The following is an 8,172-nucleotide window of genomic DNA, read 5'->3' on the forward strand; positions in this document are numbered from 1 at the left end:
TGGAGAGGGGATGCAGTGGGGTTGTAGGGCAGTGGTGTGGCGGGAGGCAAAGGGTGGCGGCAGTGGGTTGTGGGAGAGGGGGAAGGATCCCAGGCCAGCTTCACCTGACTACCAGATGCTACACGTTCCGTCAGAGGTCACAGGAGCACAAATTTGGATCTCCTGTATGTCAGAACGGTCTGGGATGACTTTTTTTCTTCTTCCTTTATGTCAGGAAGCACATGCTTGGTGCTTACTCCCATGACCGGGTGATTGAAATGGTTAAATTTCAGTTTCACCCAGTTAGTCGCAATCTCGCCTCTGAATTAGCAGGTTGTAGGGTTAAGCCCCTCACCAGGACTTCAGAACCAGGGGTCACAGTCTAAGGATAAGGGGTAAGCCATTTAGGACAGAAATGAGGAGGAATTTCTTCACCCAGAGAGTGGTGAACCTGTGGAATTCTCTACCACACAAGGCAGTAGAGGCCAATACATTAAATATATTCAAGAAGGAGTTGGATATATTTCTTAAGGCTAAAGGGATATGGGGAGAAAGCAGGGACAGGGTACTGAATTTGGATGATCAGCCATGATCGCATTGAATGGCGGAGCAGGCTTGAGGGACCGAATGGCCTACTCCTCCTATCTTCTATGTTTCAGTGGATAGCACTCTGTCAGAGGGTTGTGGGTTCAAGTCCCACTCCAGAGACTTGAGCAGGAAATCTAGACTGACGCTCACAGTGCAGTCTTGAGGAAGTGCGGCACTGTTGGAGGGGCCGTCTTTCGGATTAAATTTTAAACCAAAGCCCTCGCCTTCTCTCCAAATGCTACCGCTAAAGAAGAGCAGGGAAGGTCGCCCGGTGTCCTGACCAATGTTTATCCCTCAACCGACCTCACTAAAACGGATTTTATAGTCATTTACCTCCTTGCTGTGCTCAAATTGGCTGCTGCATTTCCCTACGTAACTACACTTCAAAAAGTACTTTGTTGGCAGTGAAGTGCTTTGGGACGTCCTGGAAGACGCTATATAAATGCAAGTGCTTTATTTTTTAGAACCCTAGGATGCACTAAAGTGTCAGCTTGGATTACGTGCTCAATCATAATCATAATCAACTTTATTGTCATTGTTAGTGCACAAGTGCAGTACAACGAAATGTAGGCTTGCGGCTCCCGAGAGTGTACATTTAGATCAAGTCTGTGGAGTGGGAGTTGAACCCACGATCTTCTGCCTCAGAGTACTACTGACCCGCGGCTGACGCTTTGTGTTGTCTTTCTTTTCTCCGTTGGGCGTTTCCGTGTCATCGACTGTTTTCCAACCAAGCTCCAGCCTTTGTTTCTCCAAAAGTCATCGGCAAGGCGCTATTTGAAATGAGCAGCCTCACTCTTAATTCATAGAAACATAGAAGATAGGAGCAGGAGTGCGCCATTCGGCCCCTCGAGCCTGCTCCGCCATTCAATGAGATCATGGCTGATCATCCAAATTCAGTACCCTGTCCCTGCCTTCTCCCCATATCCCTTGATTCCTTTAGGCTTAAGAAATATATCCAACTCCTTCTTGAATATATTTAATGAATTGGCCTCAACTGCCTTCTGTGGTAGAGAATTCCACAGGTTCACCACTCTCTGGGTGAAGAAATTCCTCCTCATCTCAGTCCTCAATGGCCTACCCCTTATCCTTAGACTGTGACACCTGGTTCTGGACTCCCCGGCCATTGGGAACATCCTTCCTGCATCTAGTCCTGTTAGAATTTTATAAGTTTCAGTGAGACCCCCTCTCATTCTTCTAAACTCCAGCGAATATAAGCCTAAAAATAAGCTGGAAGCAGGCCCACGGCACAATACCGACTAACTTGGCACGCATGCATTACAACAGTGACTACACTTCAAGAGTATTTTGTTGGCTGCAAATGTCCTTGCGGTCACGAAAGGCGATATATAAATGCAAGTTCTTGCTTTCGAATAGGCGTCACGCTCGTAGACGTTTGGCGTGGGAAATGGAAAATGTTGCATTGACGCAGTAGAGTACCTTTTTGAAGATCTATTTTTGCAATTAACTGCGCTAAATCTGGCCGAAGGAGTGCGATAGCAAAATACTGCGGATGCTGGAAATCCGAAATAACAACAGAAAACGCTGGAAAAACTCAGCAGGCCAGGCAGCATCCGTGGAGAGAGAAACAGAGTCGACGTTTCAGGTCAAAGACCCTTCGTCAGGACTGAGAGAAAACACAGGAAATGAAACAGATTAAAAGGCCAGTTTGGGGGCTGGGAAATGGGGATGAGAGAACAAAAGAGAAGTGAAGAGACATTAAGAGGTATTCAAAACGAGACAAGATGGTGATGGGACTAGTGGAGACAAAAGGCGGATCTAGATGTTTATTAAATGGATGCAGTGTGAAGTGCGCTGGCAGAATGAGAGACAGCTGCCACGTGGGAGAGAAAAAAAGGGGGAAGGGCACAAAAACAAAGGTGTGGATAAAAAATATATAAAAATGTATTCTATTCCTCTATTTAAACCAACTTATCAACTTGCCCTGCCACCTTTAAGAATCTGTGTATATGGACATCTACACTTTTCAAAATCGTGCAATTTATAGGATACTGTCTTTCCATATTATGTCCTCCCAAAGTGCATCACTTCACTCCCATTGGCGGAAGGTTGGAGAACCAGAGGGCACCGATTTAAGGTGATTGGCAGAAGAAGTGCTTGAAATGGACAGACCTCCAGCAGGACTTTGGGGAGCTGATCAAAAGTAATGTTGAAGAGATGGCTTTTAAAGATGGAGAGATAGCGAGACTGAGGAATTTAGCAAGATATTTTCAGTATGCACTGATATGATTGAAGATGGAGTAGGAACATGGGAAACAGGAGTAGGCCATTCAGCCCCTCGGGCCTGTTCCGCCCCTCACTATTACTGCAACCTTCTCCAGCCCTCCGAGATCGCCGCGCTCCTTCAATTCCGGCCCTCTTGCGCATCCCCGATTTTAATCGCTCCACCATTTGGAGGCCGTGCCTTCAGCGGCCCAGAATTGGTTATCACAGAATCATCGAAATTTACATCACAGGAGGCCATTCAGCCCATCGTGCGTGTGCTGGCTCTGTGAAAGAGCAGTCATGCTCAGTTCCACACCACCCACTTTTTGTCCCTAACCCTGTAAATTGCTCATCCTCAAGTACCCGTCTAACTCCCCTTTAAAATTATTGATGGAATCCACTTCTATCACCTTTTTCAGGTAGAGCGTTCCAGATTCTGACAACTGAGTGGGCAAAAATTATTTTCCAATCTCTCCTCATAACTGAATTCCCTCATCCCTGGTAAACCTGCTCTGTACCCTTTCTAAGGCCTTTTACATCTTTCCTGAAGTGTGGTGCCCAGAATTGTCCACAATACTCTAGCTGAGGCCTAACCAGTGATTTTTTAAAGTTCTAGCGATCTCTTTGCATTTATATTCTATTCCTCTATTTATAAACCTAAGTAACCCCTATGCTTTTTAAACCAATTTATCAACTTGCCCTGCCGCCTTTAAGAATTTGTGTGTATGGACACCAAGGTCTCTCTGCTCATCTACACTTTTCAAAATCATGCCATTTATAGGATACTGTCTTTCCATATTATGTCCTCCCAAAGTGCATCACTTCACTCCCGTTGGCGGGAGGGTCGAGAACCAGAGGGCACAGATTTAAGGTGATTGGCAGAAGAACCAAAAGGCGACATGAGGTAAAACTTTTTCCCACAGCGAGTGGTTTGGATCTGGAATGCACTGCCCGAGAGGGTGGTGGAGGCAGATTCAATCGTGGCTTTCAAAAGAGAGTTTGGTAAGTACCTGAAAGAACAAAATTTGCAGGGCTACGGGGAAAGGGCGGGGGAGTGGGACTAGCTGAAGTGCTATGCAGAGAGCCGTCACAGGCCGAATGGCCTCCTTCTGTGCTGTTTTTAAAAAAAATTAAAAAAATAAAATAAAAATTAATTTCAAAATTCACACTTTTCCATTTTGTTTGATAATACTCCTGTGAAGAGCCTTGGGATGTTTTACTGCATTAAAGGTGCTATATAAATACAAGTTGTTATTGCTCAATTAGATCATGGCTGATCTGTATCTTAACTCCATCTACCCGCCTTGGTTCCGTAACCTTGCCAAACAAAAATCTATCAATCTCCTTTTTTGAAATTTTCAACTGACCCTCAGCCTCAACAGCTTTTTGGGGGGGGGGGGGAGACTTCCAGATTTCCGCTACCCTTTGTGTGAAGAAGTGCTTCCTGACATCACCCCCTGAACGACCTGGCTCTAACTTTAAGGTTGTGCCTCCTTGTTCTGGACTCCTCCTTCCCCACCGCCCCCCCCCCCCCGCCAAAACCAGAGGAAATTATTTGATTCCTGGGATGGGGGGGATTGTCCTATGAGGAGAGATTGAGTAAACTAGGCCTATATTCCTTAGAGTTTAGAAGAATGAGGGGTGATCTCATTGAAACATATAAAATTCTTAAGGGGCTTGACAAGGTAGATGCAGTGAGGATGTTTCCCCTGGCTGGGGAGTCAAGAACTAGGGGGCATAATCTCAGGATAAGGGGTCGGCCATTAAGGACTGGGATAAGGAGAAATTTCTTCACTCAGAGGGTGGTGAATCTTTGGAATTCTCTACCCAAGAGGGCTGTGGATGCTCAGTCGTTGAGGATATTCAGGACAGAGATCGATAGATTTTTGGATACTAAGGGAATTGAGGGATATGGGGCTAGTGTGGGAAGGTGGAGTTGTGGTAGAAGATCAGTCATGATCTGCTTGAATGGCAGAGCAGGCTCGAAGGGCTGAATGGGCTACTCCTGCTCCTATTTCTTATGTTTGTATGGACCCTATCAACTCCTTTTGATCATCTAAAACACCTCAATTAGATCACCCCTTAAACTTCTCCTCAAGGGAACACAAACCAAGTTTATGTAACCTGTCCTCATACTTTTAACCCTTTTAGCCTTGTAGAGGGTAGAGAGATGGAAAATAGGGTTGTAGGGCTGGTGGAAGTTGTGAAGGGAGGGTGAAGAAAGGAACTGGGTGGGATCAACATGTCAGGGGACATCATCATAACACATTTGGGTGGTTCACAGATAACATTCACATTGTGTTCACAAATTGTTAGTGCCTGGCATGTGTATTGTGTACTTTCGGGGAGAAACCTGCTGTCCTTACCCGGTCTGGCCTATATCTGACTCCAGTCCTACACCAATGTAGTTGACTCTTAACTCTTCCCCGATACACCTTGGGACGTTGTACTATGTTCAAGGTGCTATTATAAATGTAAATTGTCGTTGTTGAAGTGGCCTAACAAGCCACTCATTTGTTATCAAACCGCTACCAGTAGTTCAAGAAGGCGGCCCATTGCCACTTTCTCGGGGCAACTAGGGATAGGTAATAAATGCCGGACTTGTCCGAATTGCCCACATCCCAGGAATGAATAATTTAAAGAAAAGCTATCTCAACTGATACCCAAATTGCTTGGCTAGAAATTTATCAATCGGCAAAATGAGTACGAGGTTTACCAGCGTGAAGTTAAGAGGCAAATGCAAGTTTTTCTTTCATTTGGAATAGGCTTGTAAAGTTACACCCTGGCATAGAATTACAAAAAATGTACAGCACAGAAACAGGCCATTCAGCCCAACAGGTCTATGCTGGCGCTAATGCACCACATGAGCGTCCTCCCATAAGAATTAGGAGCAGGAGTAGCCCATTCGGCCCCTCAAGCCTGCTCCACCATTCAATAAGATCATGGCTGATCTTTGACCTCAACTCCACTTTCCTGCCCGATCCCCATATCCCTTGATTTCCCTAAAGTCCAAAAATCTATCGATCTCCGCCTTGAATATGTTCAATGACTGAGCTTCCACAGCCCTTTGGGGCAGAGAATTCCAAAGATTCACAACCCTCTGAGTGAAGAAATTCCTCCTCCTCTCAGTCTTAAAAGGCCGACAGCTTATCCTGAGACTGTGCCCCCTCGTACTGGACTCCTCAGCCAGGGGGAAACGGCCTCTCAGCAGCTACCCTATCAATCCCCCTCAGAATTTTATGGGGGAGAAATTGGGTGAGTAGCGCCACCTGTTAGCGCCTAAAGAGGCAGTCAGTGGCTGTAGCGCCACTGGCTGCGTCTCTGGCGATATTCAGTAGGGGCGCTAATGGTGGCGTTAGGCATTTGCGCTGCGCCACCACCGATGACGTCATTGGTGTGCGCAGCGCCCCATTTGTGGCCCGTTCGCGATATTTGGTAGCGAACGGCGCAGTTGCGCTGCTCGCTGCCCGGTTCACGGGGCCTTACTGTGCCGGCAGCGGCGCAAGTTAAGGTGGAGGTGCGGGGCGGCCGCCTGCCAGCACTTCCGTCCCCAGCCTCCTAACCCCCCCGCGGCATTGCCGGCTGTTTCCCGAGAGCCCGGCACTTCTCCTTGATGCCGGGCTCATTTGCCGGCACTCGCGATCGGGGATCGCGCTGTTGCAGGCACCTCCCCCTTAACAGTGGGAGGAAGGCCTGCAGTACCGCAGCGTGCCGTGCCGCAGCATGTGGCGCTGCGGCACGTTGCGCTGCGATAATCAGTTTCAGCGCCCTAAGAGGAGCGTGGAGCGCCTTGAGCCTCGCCCCGTCTCCCTCGAGGGGCACTGAAACTGAATTTCTGGCGATCGGTATCACTCCGGTCGCTGCGCTAAATCCTGCGCTCAGGCGACTTTTGCGCCACTTTGACGCCCCAACCCAATTTCTAGGCCTATATGTTTCAATGTGATACCTCTCATTCTTCTAAACTCCAGAGGGTATAGGCCCATTCTACACAATCTCTCCTCATAGGACAACCCTCTCATCCCAGGAATCAATCTAGTGAACCTTCATTGCACCGCCTTCAAGGCAAGTACATCCTTCCTTGGATAAGGAGACCAAAAGTGTGCCCCTTACTTCATCTAACCCTATCGGCATAAAATATTTCTTTCTCTCTCATGTACAGTACTTACCTAGCCTCTGCTTAAATGCAACTATGTGATTTACCTCAACTACGCCAAGTGGTAGCAAGTTCCACATGCTCACCACTTTTTTGGGTAAAGAAGTTTCTCCTGAATTCCTGATTGGATTTAGTTATCAGACATGCACTTAGTAATGCATTGGCAGATTTTACTGAACTGTGGTTCTGATGGAAATACAAAGTGTTCCAGTAATTCTATAAATAGTGTACGTCACCTCTTTATCAAGTGGTGTGCGTTTCAGTTCTCTCTTTGTAAACTTCCTTGTTTTTTAAGGTCAGACCTACTTTAGTTCCACATTAGTTACAGATCTAAAAAAAAAAAATTCTTGTTTTACTTCTCTATTTTAATGGTCAGCTGACTTTTTTTTTGGGTCAGTTCGGTTCCTGACGTGAGGAAATCCATCACTACGCTTGAGTTCTCAACCACTGACGGATCTACATAAACAGAGTTTCTGTTTGGTACAACTGAAGTTAGAGTCAACCAGGTTGGTGTGGGACTGGAGTCAAATATAGACCAGTCTCTCTCTCTCTCTCTCTCTCTCTCTCTCTCTCCCAGTCGCCGTAGCAGACGCTGTCAATGTTCTACCTACAATTAAAAAGAAAATAAATTTAGAATTATGGGTGGCTCAAGTGCTTGCAAAAATCTTTCTTACAAGGTGGGTGTGGTTGGGGAGGAGGGAGGAGGAGTTACACAATAAAGAATAATCTAGTCATTCTACTGGGTAAAATAGCTAAGTGACCTCTAGTCAAACTGAGAAGAAATCTTTTATAGAATTGTGCAGCACAGAAGGAGGCCATTCGGCCCATCGTGCCTGTGTGCTGCCTCTTCGAAAGAGCTATCCAATTAACCCCACTCGCCCACTCTTTCCCCACGGCCCTGCAAATCTTTCCTCATCAAGAATATATCCAATTCCCCTTTTAATTGCAGAATATTAGCAATAGAAAAGTTGCAAGTATTTCAAGCATAGTTTTCTCTGCTTGTGCGAACATGAAAGGCCTACAGAAACCTCGCTGTATTCTCTTCCAATGTGCAAACAGTGACATTAAAAAGAAAACAAAGAAAGTTGCATTTAGATAGCGCCCTTCACCTCAGGGCATCCGAAATCGCTTCTCAGCCAATGAAGTGCTTTTTCAAGTGTAGTCACTGTTGTAATGTAGGAAACGCGGCAGCCAATTTGTAGACAGCAAGCTCCCACAAACAACAGTGA

The sequence above is a fragment of the Somniosus microcephalus genome, chromosome 2 (assembly GCF_052327205.1).
Source record: "Somniosus microcephalus isolate GS21.2 chromosome 2, FLI_Smic_1.0, whole genome shotgun sequence".
Lineage (NCBI taxonomy): Eukaryota > Metazoa > Chordata > Chondrichthyes > Squaliformes > Somniosidae > Somniosus > Somniosus microcephalus.